This window comes from Triticum aestivum, chromosome 5A (assembly GCF_018294505.1).
Source record: "Triticum aestivum cultivar Chinese Spring chromosome 5A, IWGSC CS RefSeq v2.1, whole genome shotgun sequence".
Classification (NCBI taxonomy): Eukaryota; Viridiplantae; Streptophyta; class Magnoliopsida; order Poales; family Poaceae; genus Triticum; species Triticum aestivum.
The window spans coordinates 651,959,709-651,973,946 of NC_057806.1; the positions used below are offsets into that span (position 1 = coordinate 651,959,709).

The following is a 14,238-nucleotide window of genomic DNA, read 5'->3' on the forward strand; positions in this document are numbered from 1 at the left end:
CTGGTTTGTAGCACCTCTGTTTTTAAATATAAGATGTTTTGGCAATTCTGTTTTTAATTATATGATGTTTTGGCAATTCTGTTCTTATAGAGTACTCTCTCTGTAAAGAAATATAAGAGTGTCTAGTCATTACTCTAGTGATCTAAACACTCTTATATTTCTTTACAGATGAAGTATTTAGGAACAGAAGGTGTAGCTTATTGCGCTGCTTGCTATGCAATGACATCAATGGTCTAAAAATGTTTGATGCAACACTTTATATGCAATGACAGCAACGAGTTGGAGGCTGAAAGTGTTTTATGCAATGCTGGTTATGTTTGAAATGATGTGCTACAAGCATGCTGACCACAAGAAATAAAATAAAATAAATACAAGCTAGAGGGGCTGGCAAGCCTTTATGATAGGCAGTTTGTGACCCAGAGTGTGGTCTTCCTGATGTTCCCAAGATAACAACTGCCGTATGCCCATACGTTTTGGGGTGTGCAAAGAGATCAGCTAGCAGAGAGAAATATCAATATTCTTCTTCCTCGCCTTGTCCCGCTGCTCCCTGGCCTCCCTCTCCTTCCTCGCCTCGTCGAATCTGTATCCCAGTATTCCCTTCCCCGTCACGTTGTACTTGTATGTGAGCATCATGGTGAGGGCGATGCAGCCAAACAGCAGCTCAGGCCCTTTCCTGTAAAGCCACCATCAACAGATCAGATATATTAATTGCAAACCTCAACCACAATCTCGATAATAAATGAATTTATCAACAATTTTTTGAGGAATAATTATGAAGAAATGAGCAATGAGAAGAGGTTGAAAATGGCAAAAGCATCAAATAAGGATGATGTATGTACAAGGTTTCATAGAAAGATGCTATTGCTTTCTTGATGTTATCAGCCGTCCAGGATCCATGTGTACCATAGGAGGACATCTTCCTCTATAAATTGGAGTAGCTGAATACGCCTCAGCGAAATGAACCAAAAAAAGAGTTCCGTCGCCTGGACTTGGTGGTGGCGGCGTCGGCCATGGGGTCGATGCAGGGGAAGTAGTCGAAGCAGAGGCGGATGGAGACGGGAGCAGTCACGCCGAGACGCTCCCAAAAACCTTATTGCCGTTCTCCAGGGTAGGATCTCGAACGACAGGCTTTCAGAGGCACCTGCTCTCCCGACCAACCGTGCATGCTATTGTCGGGATGGGATCGCTGGAAGCAACACAAAGAGAGGAACTCTAGATGACGACTAGGGTTTTGCAGGAGAGAGTGAGTGAGTTAGGGTTCACTCTACAGGCCAGTGCCTCCTTATATAGGCTATCAGGTAGATGGGCCTGAGCTTAGCCCCATGAACGAGTCCACGAACAGCCCACGATCCAACGTCTCGGACAGTGGCACTTCAGTTAGTGACTCGTTAATTAATCCACAATTAATTAACCATTCTTGACCGGCAAAAATAAGGCTTGGCTCATACCCACAACCCACACGCGTGTCATGACGAGGCAAGGCTGGCGGCGGCGGAGAAGGAGCGCACATATACAACTCCTCTTCCCAAGATCCCAATGGCATGTGGTAGAACAAACCTTATAATGGGGGTCTCACTCTTACTATTGCAGCAGTATGGTACTAAACTTCTCACCACTTGCCATGCACCTAAATGAGCCTTAGGGATTAACTGGGGATTATTGTCTTATATGGGCCAAAGCCCATCTATAATCCAACAACCCCCACCAGATCTCAAGGCACATAAGTTTGTCAACTGTTCCAAACAATGTTTGATATACCAGAATTTTTAGTGGAGACTGCTAAATTGAACTTTCATCTAGAGCAACAGGATTATACTTCTTCACAACTAAATAATGGACTATACCTTGAATTGTCAGTTTAGCGTGCAGAAGTTTCGCCATTGTTAGTTGATACGTGGTTGCCGAAGGCTAATCCTCACGGGTGGAGCTTATTATAGTCATACTCTTTGCATTCTCATGAGCTTCCTAGAGATTACCCAATCTCATAGACTGTGACTAGCAGTCGGACTCACACATGTGTGTTCCTCCAAAGAATGCTATGTAGGATAGCATCTAGCTTACACAAGCTATGGGACACATTAAGACAAAAGTCAGCTTGCCTTACAAATTACGAGAGTATTGCATCTCCAACGAAGTGGGTTAGTAAGGATACTCTCCTCATTTGACCGCGGGGTTGTATTCTCGAGTCCTAATTCACGGAATCTCCGATCACATATGTTGGTTTACCCCCATGGCAACTTACGTGGGTTTTTTGCCCATCTCCCTCGATGCATTTTCTATCACAACCGTGATAGCCCTTTCATGAAGAGATCAGCTAGATTCTTAGCCGTTTGGATGTAATCCAATGCTATAACTCCAGAGATTCTAGGATGTCGGACGAATTTTAATCTTCTTCTTATGTGCTTTGTGGATTGCATATTGTCATTTAAGCTCTTAGCCTTGGCAATCACCGTTTTATTATCACAGTTCATAAGGATGGCCGGGACTGGCTTATCAGCCACTGGCAAATCCATCAAGAGCTCTCGACACCATTCTGCTTCGACGCATGATGTGTCTAATGTTATGAGTTATGATTCCATGGTTGGTCCCGTTTTGATCGTCTGCTTACATGCCTTCCAGAAAACGGCAGCACAACCAATATTCAATAAGAAAGATCTGCATTCTGGACTGTAATAGCCAACAAGAAATCGAATCCGTGGCCTAAAGACATTCTTCATGGCCTTAAAACTAACTTTCAATATTCAATAAGAATCAAAACCGTAGCAACGCAGATGCACATTTGATAGTGAAAGTACCTTCCTACACCCGAGCTCAAATGCTCCTGGTGTGAACAGTAAAATAAAAAAAATTCAAAGAATTTTGATTTTTTTCGTGGCATACTTTAAGAAATGTTTGTTGTACATGCAAAATTTCATCACGAAATCACATTGGTAGAAGTCATGACAAAAAAAAACAAAGCTCCAAAATGCGTTCAAAAGTAATATTTTCAGAGCATTGATTTTTTTTACTACGCCTTACATCAATATGATTTCGTGGTAAAATTTTGCACGCACAACAAACATTTCATAAGTATGCCACAATTTTTTTAAAGAATTTTTAGAATTTTTTCTATTTTAAAATTTTACTTCACACCAGGAGCATTTGTGTGCAGGTGTAGAAACTCCACGTCCATTTGATAGTAGTTATATAAGTGAAAATGGTGGATTAGTTCGTCTGATTAGAGCCATATCTTTGCTTTATTTTTCATGCAGAAACACTTTCGAAAAGCACATAAGCGCTCTTAGATTATATAACACATTTCTTTCTTTTCACAATAATTCTTGCCGACATGTAGCTTTGAAAGGTATGCAGTACTTGATGTGGACTTTTTTCTTTAAGAAATCTACTTGATGTAGAGTGATGAGAACACTTGTGCAGTAAACGACGATGACCCAAGACCAATAGCTTAGTGAGTCTTCCAGCGTGTAATATGATCCAAGACCCACGACAAAATTAATTAACCATTCTTGATCGGTAAAAATAAGACTCGGCTCGCTTCCGTCATCCACGGCCCGCGCACATCATGACGAGGCGAGGCGGACGGCGGAGGAGGAGGAGTGCGCGTGTATAATTCCTCTTCTCCATCTTCTAATGACATGTGGTAGAGTAACCTTTATAAAAGGATCTCACTCTTACTATTGTAGCAGTATGATACTAAATTTCCCACCACTTGTCATGCACCTAAATGGGCCTTAGAGATTAATCAGGAATTATTGTCTTATATAGGCCAAAGCGCACCTATAATCCAACAATACCCCACTAGATCTCGAGGCACATAGTTTGTCAACTGTTCCAAACAATGTTTGATATATCAGAATTTTCAGTGGAGACTATTAAGTTAAACTTTTACCTAGAGCAACAGGATTACACTTCTTCAATGGACCATGCCTTGAATTGTCAGTTTAGTGTGCTAAAGTTTCGCCTGTTGTCAGCTGATACGTGGTTGCCGAAGGCTAAACCCTATGGGTGAAGCTTATTAATCCTACCCCTTATCTTCTCATGAGCTTTCTAAAGATTACCCAATCTCATAGACTGTGTGACCAGTAGTCGGGCTCATATAGGTGTGTTCCTTCAAAGAATGCTCTGTAGAATAGTATCTTACTTACACAACTTTTGAAACACATTAAGACAAAAGTCAGCTGCCTTACAGATTAAGAGAGTATTGGAGTGTGTTAGTAAGGATACTCTCCTCAGTTGACCGTTGAATTATTTTCCCAGGTCCTAATTCACGAGATCTCCGATCACATAGGTTGGGTTACCCCATGGCTACTTACGTGGGTCTCATACCCATCCCCCTCGATGCATTTTCTATCACAATCCGTGATAGCCCTTTCATGAAGGGATCCGCCAGATTCTTAGCCGTTTGGATGTAATCCAATGCTATAACTCCGGAGTTTCTAGAATGCAAGACGAATTTTAATATTCTTCTTACGTGCTTTGTGGATTGCATGTTGTCCTTTGAACTCTTAGCATTGACAATCACGGTTCGATTATCACAGTTCATAAGTATAACCAGGACTGACTTATCAACCACTGGCAAATCCATCAAGAGCTCTCGAAGCCATTCTGTTTCGACGCATGATGTGTCTAATGTTGTGAGTTCTGCTTCCATAGTCGATCCCATTAAGATCGCCTGTTTGCAAGACTTCCAAAAAACAGCAGCACGACCAATATTCAATAAGAAAGATCTACATTCTGGACGGTAATATCCGACAAGAAATTGAATCCGTGGCCTAAAGATACTCTTCCTGGCCTTAAAACTAACTTTGATATTCAATACGAATCAAAACCGTAGCAACGCAGAGGCACATTTGAAAGTAGTTATATATAAGTGAAAATGGTGGATTAGTTCGTCTACTTAGAGCCATGGCTTTGCTTTAATTTTCATCCAGAAATACTTTGGAAAAGCTCATAAGCGCTCTTAGATTTTTTTTCTTTTTTGCAGTTTGTGCAATGATGGTCTGATCCCTAGCACCTAATACAAAACTATGGCGAAGCAATAAATTATAAAACACATTTCTTTCTTTCCACAATAATTCTTGCCGACATCTTTGAAAGGTATGCAGTACTTGATGTGGATTTCTTTAGGAATCTACTTGATGTAGAGTGATGAGAACACTTGTGCAGTATACGACGAGGACCCAAGACCCATAGCTACTGAGTCCTTCTAGCGTGTAAATAGTGTGGTCTGTAAATATTCCTCGTCTTTCATGACCCAAGACCCATGACAGCAGTGGTCAGCAGTAGCGATCTAATATTTGAGAGGAATGGAGACCAGTCAGCAGCAGAAAGTATCTCCGAGCAAGCGTGTGGTAAGTAGAATACCAGTGACGCGCCTATAAATTAAGAACAATGGTGAACGGGAAGAATCAAACACTCCATACTCCAAACTTGTAAACATATACGTATATGCTTTGTTGGTCTCGTCTCTGCCCTGCAGCCGAAGGCGTAGCTCTTATTCCTGCCAGGAAAGAAAAGGAAATCCCCCAGGTGATTCACCCAGAACAATCCATGAATTCATGAATATCTGCTAGCATATATTATGTCATTTATTAACCATCTAAAAATTTCTCCTTTCGCATATATTACATACTGAAGATCGATCTAATTCGACCAGCGCACGTACCACTAGCTGCCCAGCTATGAAGGTTACTGCTAAGACCCGACAGTTGCTTCTCTTGGTGTTGGTGGCTTGCACTGCACATGCCGCCATCTGCAGCTCCTCCTCCTTGCATGGAAACGAGACAGATCGACTATCACTGCTGGGATTCAAAAATGCAATCAGTCTCGATCCGCAGCAAGTCTTCATGTCCTGGAACGATAGCACACACTTCTGCAACTGGGAAGGTGTCTTGTGCAGGACAAAGAAGACTCTACCACATCGTGTCACTTCTCTAAACCTTACAAGCCGAGGTTTGGTAGGAGTAGGACACATCTCTCCTACACTTGGGAACCTTTCATTCTTGCACTCTCTAGCCCTGACGGAAAACTCACTTACCGGGGAGATTCCGCCCTCCCTGTCACTTGCGCCGCCTCCAAACCTTGCACTTGGAAAATAACACACTGCAAGGTAGGATACCGAGTTTTGCAAACTGCTCGAAGCTCAAGGATCTGCGTTTTTCATTTAACAATCTAGTTGGCCAATTTCCTGCTGATTTGCCTCCTCGCCTTCAGCTGTTAAAACTTCCAGCTAATAACCTCACTGGCACCATCCCAGCTTCTCTTGCCAATATCACAACACTAAAAGTGATTTCCTTTGCATATAATCACTTCAAGGGAAATATCCCAAGTGAGTTTGCAGACTTGTCCAGCTTGCAGACCCTGTATGTTGGTATCAATCAGCTCACAGGTAGGTTTCCCCAAGCCATCTTGAATCTTTCTACACTTGTCGGCCTTTCCCTTGCTCTCAATGGTCTAAGTGGGGAGGTACCACCAAATTTATGTTCCTCACTTCCCAATCTCCAGATACTTCAATTGGGAGCCAACTTGTTTCGAGGGCACATTCCTAGTTCACTTGCTAATGCTTCCAATCTAATCTTCATTTATTTGAGCCGAAACCACTTCACCGGATCGGTGCCCAAGATTGGCAAACTTACCAACCTCGCACATTTGAATCTTGAAAGAAATCAACTCCAAGCACATAGCAGGGAAGATTGGGAGTTTTTGGACAGCTTAGGCAACTGTACGGAGCTACAAGTGTTCGGGATGGGTTGGAATCGTCTATCAGGGCAGGTACCAAGTTCATTAGGCAACCTTTCGAGTCAAATCCAACGTCTATACTTGAATGAAAATCAACTATAGGGAGGTTTTCCTCCCGGCATAGAAAACCATCGCAACCTGTTTGTTTTAGCATTGGAGGGGAATCATTTTACAGGTGTGCTTCCTGAGTGGATTGGAATTCTCAAACCTTTGGAACAAGTTCGTTTGAACACAAACTTCTTTACAGGGATCATTCCATCATCCTTGTCCAACTTGTCTCAATTGGGATTGCTCACTATATTCTCGAACCAGTTAACTGGCCATATACCACCAAGTTTTGGAAACTTTCCAATGCTTCAATATTTGGACATTTCCAGCAACAATCTTGATGGTAAGATTCCAATGGAGATCTTCAAAATACCAGCAATAAATATAATTAATGTATCTTTCAATAACCTCCACGGACAACTTCCTACAAGCATTGGGAATGCTAAACAACTCATAAATTTTGCGTCTTCATCAAACAAGCTATCCGGAGATATTCCAAACAGTCTGGGTGATTGTGAAAGTTTAGAATACATTGAATTAGACTCAAATATTTTTATTGGAAGCATTCCCACTTCATTAGGCCACATAACCAGCCTCAAAGTTTTGAACTGTTCCACCAATAACTTAACTGGGCCAATACCAATAACTCTTGGCAACCTACAATATCTTGAGAAAATAGATTTGTCATTCAACAATCTTAAAGGTGAGGTTCCAACAAAAGGTATCTTCCGTAATGCTACTGTTGTGTGGATTGATGGAAACAAGGGTCTTTGTGGTGGGGCACTGGAGTTACACATGCCAGCATGTTCTATTATGCCTTCAAGTTCAACTAGACACAAGAAATATTTAGTGCTCGAAGGAGTTATACTAACAGCCAGTATGGTGTCACTTGCTATTGTCATATTTGGCTTAATTCTCTGGAGAGGAAAACACAAGAGAGAATCTATATCTTTGCCTTCATTTTCTACAACATTTCCCAAAGTTCCTTTCAATGATCTAGCGAGAGCAACACAAGGATTTTCAACATCCAACTTAATTGGCAACGGGAGGTATAGTTCTGTATACCAAGGAAAACTATTTGAAGAAGAAAATGAGGTTGCAGTAAAAGTCTTCAACCTCGAGACAAGAGGAGCACAAAAGAGCTTTTTTGCGGAATGTAATGCATTGAAAAATCTTCGGCACCACAATCTGGTCCCAATTCGAACTGCATGCTCAAGTACTTATTCTAATGGTATTGATTTCAAGGCCCTAGTGTATGAGTTCATGCCACGAGGAGACTTACATAAACTACTATATTCAACTAGAGACTCTGAAGGATCTTCAAAGTTGAACCTTCTTACAATGACTCAAAGGATGAGCATTATGGTGGATGTAGCAGATGCAATGGAGTACCTACACCATAACAATCAAGGAACAATGGTTCATTGTGATCTGAAGCCTAGCAACATTCTTTTGGATGACAATATGACAGCTCATGTTGGAGACTTTGGCTTGGCAAGATTCAAAGTTGGTTCCACGGTGTTATCTCTTGGTAACCCAAACTCTTCTTCGGTTGGACTAATGGGGACGATCGGATACGCTGCTCCAGGTAACAGCCTTATTATATCTTGTGTTGATCTACATTTGTCTTAACGAGTGAAAGAGAAATCAACTCCTCTTTTTATCCATTCCATTTGTAGAATATGCAAGTGGTGGTCAAGTTTCAACCGCCGCAGATGTTTACAGCTTTGGTGTTGTCCTCCTCGAGATATTCCTTGGGAGAAGGCCAACTGATGACATGTTTAAGGATGGACTGAGTATTGTGAAGTTTACAGAGATCAGTTTACGTGATAGAGTAATTGAGATTATCGATCCTCAACTGATACAAGAGTTGGAGCTTTGTCATGATACTCCAATTGGTTTGAATGGAAAAGGTGTATGCTCTCTGCTATGTATGCTAAACATTGGTCTTTGCTGCACCAAGACATCTCCGGGTATTCGCATCAACATGCAAGAGGTGGCTGCCAAGCTACATGGTATCAGAGATGCATATATCATAGAGAACTGAAGTAGCACTTTCGTTGCTTATGTAGCATTAGCTATCTTAACAAGTACATTTTTGTAAGATTGGCGCTTGTTGCACAGCCTATATGTTAGGAACGGATTTACGAATTTCAAACCTTGTGTTTTGTTACTACATCAGCCAATCGTTGTAAATCTCTAACGTTTGTAACCTATCCCGATATAGTGAAATTCGTTGGCTGGAGCCCGTGGTTTTTTCCCTTCTCATTGGAGGGGTTTTCCACGCTAAATTTCTTGTGTCCACACTGTGTTGATTTGATCTTCTTCGTGTTCTTGCATGTCGTATTTTTAACATCTTTGTTTTGGAAGCAAAATCATCGCCATCCTTAAACAGAGTGAACAAAGACATATCATCTATACCTACCACCTCGTTCATCATCTTCATGTATGATTGTTGACTATATTATTATAATTACAAAAGTAATGAACAATACAAATTTTCATGTAAAATTATGATTGCGTATTGTACAAATTAAACAAACGAAAACCAATTTTTTACCTTTCCTTCGTTTCATCATATGCCTCATTGGCATTGTACATGTGGAAGTCGTCATCGTCCTCAGGGAAGGCCAACAGCATCTGCAGGGGCAGACCCAGGACAAAAACGTCCCGGTGCTCGCATGTACGCCATATATGGGTAGATACCAAGCAACAATGTATGTAAAAGTAACATACTCAACAATTTAAAAGTTTAGTAATAAAAATGCTTACCAAAAGCAAGTGTTCGACATGAAAACTTGTTCATATGTCGAGGCATTAATTTGCGTGTGTGATGGGGCATCACCTAGTTCATGAGGCAAAGCGTGCAAAGGATAGAGCTATATTGACTGTTTGCTTGCTCATTTCTTCCACATAAAATTATCTCTCTCCTGGAGCTGACCTTGGATAAAACTCAGAACTTCCTTCGGTGATGCTTATGTGAGACTGCATGTGCGTAATTTATTCTGACCCTGTAAGGAACTGGAAACTCTGCCTCTTGATGACATTATCATGTGGTGATCCTACTATGAGCTCTAAATGGTCATCGTCTTTTAAGTCAAATCTGGCTTATATATATTAGACTTGCAATGTGCATGTGCTTTGGTATGGAACGAGAGGAGGATATTATCAGTAGTGTGTTGAGCACTTGTGGTCTTCTTGACGCGGTTCTAGCGACTGCGAGCTAGTGCCCCATTGGGGATCGAGTGTCATGGTCTCATGGAGGTGATTGAACAAGAGGAGTAGGGAGTGGTCATGGAGGTGATTGAACACGAGGAGTAGGAGTAGGTAATTGAATTTCAAACCCATCTTAACCGAGATTGGAAAACAAAAGCGGCAGGAGGAGAGGGATTGGGTGAGAAGAGATGGCAGCTGGTTATGCAAATGGTTTCAGACAAGTATTTTGGAACGGAGGTAGTAGCTTATTGCGCTGCTTGCTATGCAATGACTTGACATGAATGGTCTGAAAATGCTTGATGCAATGCTATATGTCTGAAAATGCTCGACACAATGACAGCAACGAGTTGGAGTCTGAAAGTGTTCTATGCGATGCTGGTTATGTTGGAAATGATGTGCTACAAGCATGCTGACCGCAGTAAATAAATAAATAAAATAGAAAGTACACACAGAAGCTAAAAGGGCTGTCAAGCCTTATGAAAAGCAGTTCTGACAGAGTGTGGCCTTCTTCCTGATGTTCCCAAGATAATAACTGCCATATACCCATATGTTTGGGTGTGTGTGCAAAGAGATCAGCAGAGAGAAATATCAATATTGTTCTTCCTCGCCTCCTCCCGCCGCTCCCTGGCCTCCCGCTCCTTCCTCGCCTCGTCGAATCTGTATCCCATTATTCCCTTCCCTGTCACGTTGTACTTGTATGTGACCATCATGGTAAGGGCGATGCGGCCAAACAGCAGCTCAGGCCCTCTCCTGTAATAAAGCCACCATCAGCAGATCAGATATGTTGCAAATCTCAGCAACAATTCAGAAAATAAATGAATTTATGAACAGTTTGTTTGGGAATAATTATGAAGAAATGAGCAACGAGAAGAGGTTGAAAATGGCAAAATCATCAAATAAGGATGATGTATGCAGTACCAGTTTTCGTAAAAAGATTCTATTGCTCTCTTGATGTTATCAGCCGTCCAGGATCCATAATCCGTACCATCGGAGGACATCATCCTCTATAAATCGGAGTAGCTAAATAAGATACTACAATCAATTTTTTTTAAAAAAAGTTACTACAATCAATTTTTTTTTAAAAAAGTTACTACAATCAAAAGGAAGCTGAAAATCACAACTAGTCGAGCCTCGAGCCAAGGTAGGGAAATACTACTGCAGGCTTACAATCCCTCCCAGACATACGAATACGCAAATTACCCGTCGACAAGCAGAGATGCCTACGTACGTACGTACCCGGGTGGTGTAGCTGCCTCCGCTGCTGCCGGAGAACCGACGGGCCAGTGCCGGCCGCCGGAGCGCGAGCCCAGTGGCGGATCGGAGCATCGCCAACGCGGCACTTGTATTGCTCGGGACGGCAGAAGATCGCGGTGGTTGAGTCGGCTGAAGACCGCCGGAGCGGGAGCGTGCGTCTTCGACGTCGACTGAGGTCTCAGGTCGCGACTCGCGATCGCCTCAGCCTCTGGGTCTCCAGCGGCCTGGTCCAATCCTACCCTTGGGCGTATAAGCCCTAGAATTCACCACTGATTCACCAAAAAAAAAACCGAATGGAAATCATCGATGCAGACCAGGAGATGCCCACGGCCGCGATCTGTGAAGCAAATCGCCACCACCCTAGATAAGAAAACATCAACAAGGGCGAGTAGAAACCGAGCTTTGGTTTCAGCAAAAGGCCCAACTCAAACAATCAACCATATATTGTGTTACATCTTCCCATTTTTTGAGACCTCCTGTTTTATTAGTCGAGGAAATGACTGAAGGACCTTGTATGGCCCGGCCATGGAACGCCCCATTTACTTCCCCGATTTTTATAAAAAGTACTTTTGAAGAAGCATTATTTTGTGAGGGTAGAAAGAAGCATTTCGGTTAAAGGTTATAATAATTGTATTTAAAAAAGTTATTAACACACGCGCGAATTTCATGCATTCATGGAAAAAAATGAAGTGTAAAAAGAAAAACCATAAACATAAATCGAGAAAAGGGTGAAAAATAGACAAAAATGCAAGAAACAAAGAAATAAACCGAAACCCAAAATGGGGTGTCCACACGCGTTTTGTTGACATTTTGATGGGTTGAGCATCAGATATGCATCATCCAATTTTCCCTGGGAATCCTATTTGCTGCTCACATCGACAAATAATGAGAGTTACGCCTTTGTCCCAACTCCAAAGTGGGTGGCCGGGCCCAATAAGATCGGGACCATCTTCCGATTCATTTTCACATTTTTGCTGATGCTTTTTAGTTCCTTTTTTTCTGCTTGTTTTGTTTTGTGTATGGGGAAAATACATAACCACTTGTAATCTTTGTGTGTGGAAAAGGCCTAAGGCCATTTATTTAGTATCACATGTCTTTCCATACACCCTTACAATACATCCAAATTCTTAGGAGTGTCGAATTATTAATACCCATGCATCCGTTGGTGTGGCATGGCGTGAGCAAAGCTTATTGCCAGCTCTAGACCTTCTCTGATGGAGCGAACTTGTTTAAACCCGGAAGCTTGTAAAAGCAACAACCAGGAAGTCGTCAATGTAGACCAGAAGACGTCGATAGTCATGATCTGTGTAGCAAATCACCGCCACCAGAAGAAAACACCAAAAAGAGCTTGCAAATCCTCTGAAGAAACATATATTCTAACACACATGAACAACTATTTTCAAATGCATGATTTTTTTTAATCTGAATTTTTCGTACAAGGTTAAAAAATATGATACGAATATTACTTTTAATATATGAACATTTATTTCTAGGTACATAACATTTTATTTTTCATATACAAAATATCTCAATTGTTAAACCGTTTATTTTAACAATACATTTAAATATTATTAAATAATAAAATCCGGTGGCCAAGGAGGAGGTCGCTGATGCGCAGTGCAGAGAGGGTAGCGAGCGTAGAGGCTTTGGCAAAGGCGGCGAAGTCGAGGTTGAAGGTGAGCGGCATGGGCAGTCACCAGTTGGGCGATAGGTCCACATCTTTGATGTCCGAAAAACTACGAGGTTGATTGGCTTGTGATTTTCAATACATTTAAAACTTTCTAGCTAAATACCCGTGCGATGCAAAGGGGGGCAACTTTATTCTAGTAGTTCAACATAGGATGATTTTGATTGGATTGAGACTGAGATATGCTACGAGGAGAGAATCTGTAGGCAAATGTAAGGACATATATGATCTATAGGGCTGGAAAAAAAGCTCGAAGCTCGCGAGCTAAACAAGTAGCTCGCGACTTGGCTCGAATCGACTCGAACTCGAAGAATAACGAGTCGAGCCAAGTTTTAGTTTAAGATCGTTTATAGACCAAGTTAAACGAGCCAATCTCACGAGTACTCGTATAACTCGTTAGGCTTGGTACCAGGGCCGGCCCTGGAACAGGGCAGCAGGGGCGACGGCCCAGGGCCCAGCCAAACTAGGGGCCCCGACCTGTGCTGCAATGTGTGTATAGTAGATGATATAGGCCCTGATGAATTCGTAAAAGGAAAATGAAAAAGAAAAAGTTTGTAGGCTGAGAAGCCCATCATCCAACTTCTAACAGAAGCCCAATTGCCAAGAGGCCTCAAGAAGGTACGCGCGCACAGGAGCGAGGCGGCGATTCCTCATGTCTCCACGCCGGTTCGTTTTCTCGTTCGCCTCACAGATCGGGCCACCGTCGGATGCTTGCAGGAAAGAAAGGTAAGTATCTAGAGAAATTTCTCTTTTCTTTGCCCTCAATCTTAATCTAGCTAGTGATTAATAATATTCTTCCTTTTACAACAGTATAGCGGCATTGGAGATTTGGAGTGGAGTTCATGTGTTGCCGACTTGCTCTTCGACTTCTAGTTTCCTTGATGATTAGATTTGGATAGCCGAAGAACATAGATTCTCACTGATTTGAACAGCAACCTTCAGGTCCCTTTGTTCCTTTTCTTGCAAACATGTTGCCCAAAAAACATTTATCTGGTTCCCAAAAAAGAAGAAAGAGGAAACGAACAGATGAGTTCATTGGATTGCAGAAGGGTGCTATCAATGATTTTATTATAGATTTTCACGATTTTTTATCAATATATGGAATCAAAATTTTCCTCCAATGTCTTCGCTAGGCCAATTCATTTGAGTTCGCCCCGAGGCCTCCGAAACTCCAGGAACGGCGCTGCTCGGTACAAAAGATCAGCCACTCCAAATACAAAAAAAGATAAGCCACTCAGCACCCTACGTTCCAGGCGCACAACACAAGGCCCAACCGTTGAAGGCCCATCCGCCTA

The 14,238-nt window shown here is 42.0% G+C and overlaps 1 pseudogene; it reads left to right on the forward strand.

Annotated features, from left to right (window-relative positions):
• The first annotated feature begins 5,419 nt into the window (after positions 1-5,419).
• On the forward strand, positions 5,420-8,962 carry LOC123108199 (receptor kinase-like protein Xa21; annotated as a pseudogene).
• The last annotated feature ends 5,276 nt before the right edge of the window (positions 8,963-14,238 follow it).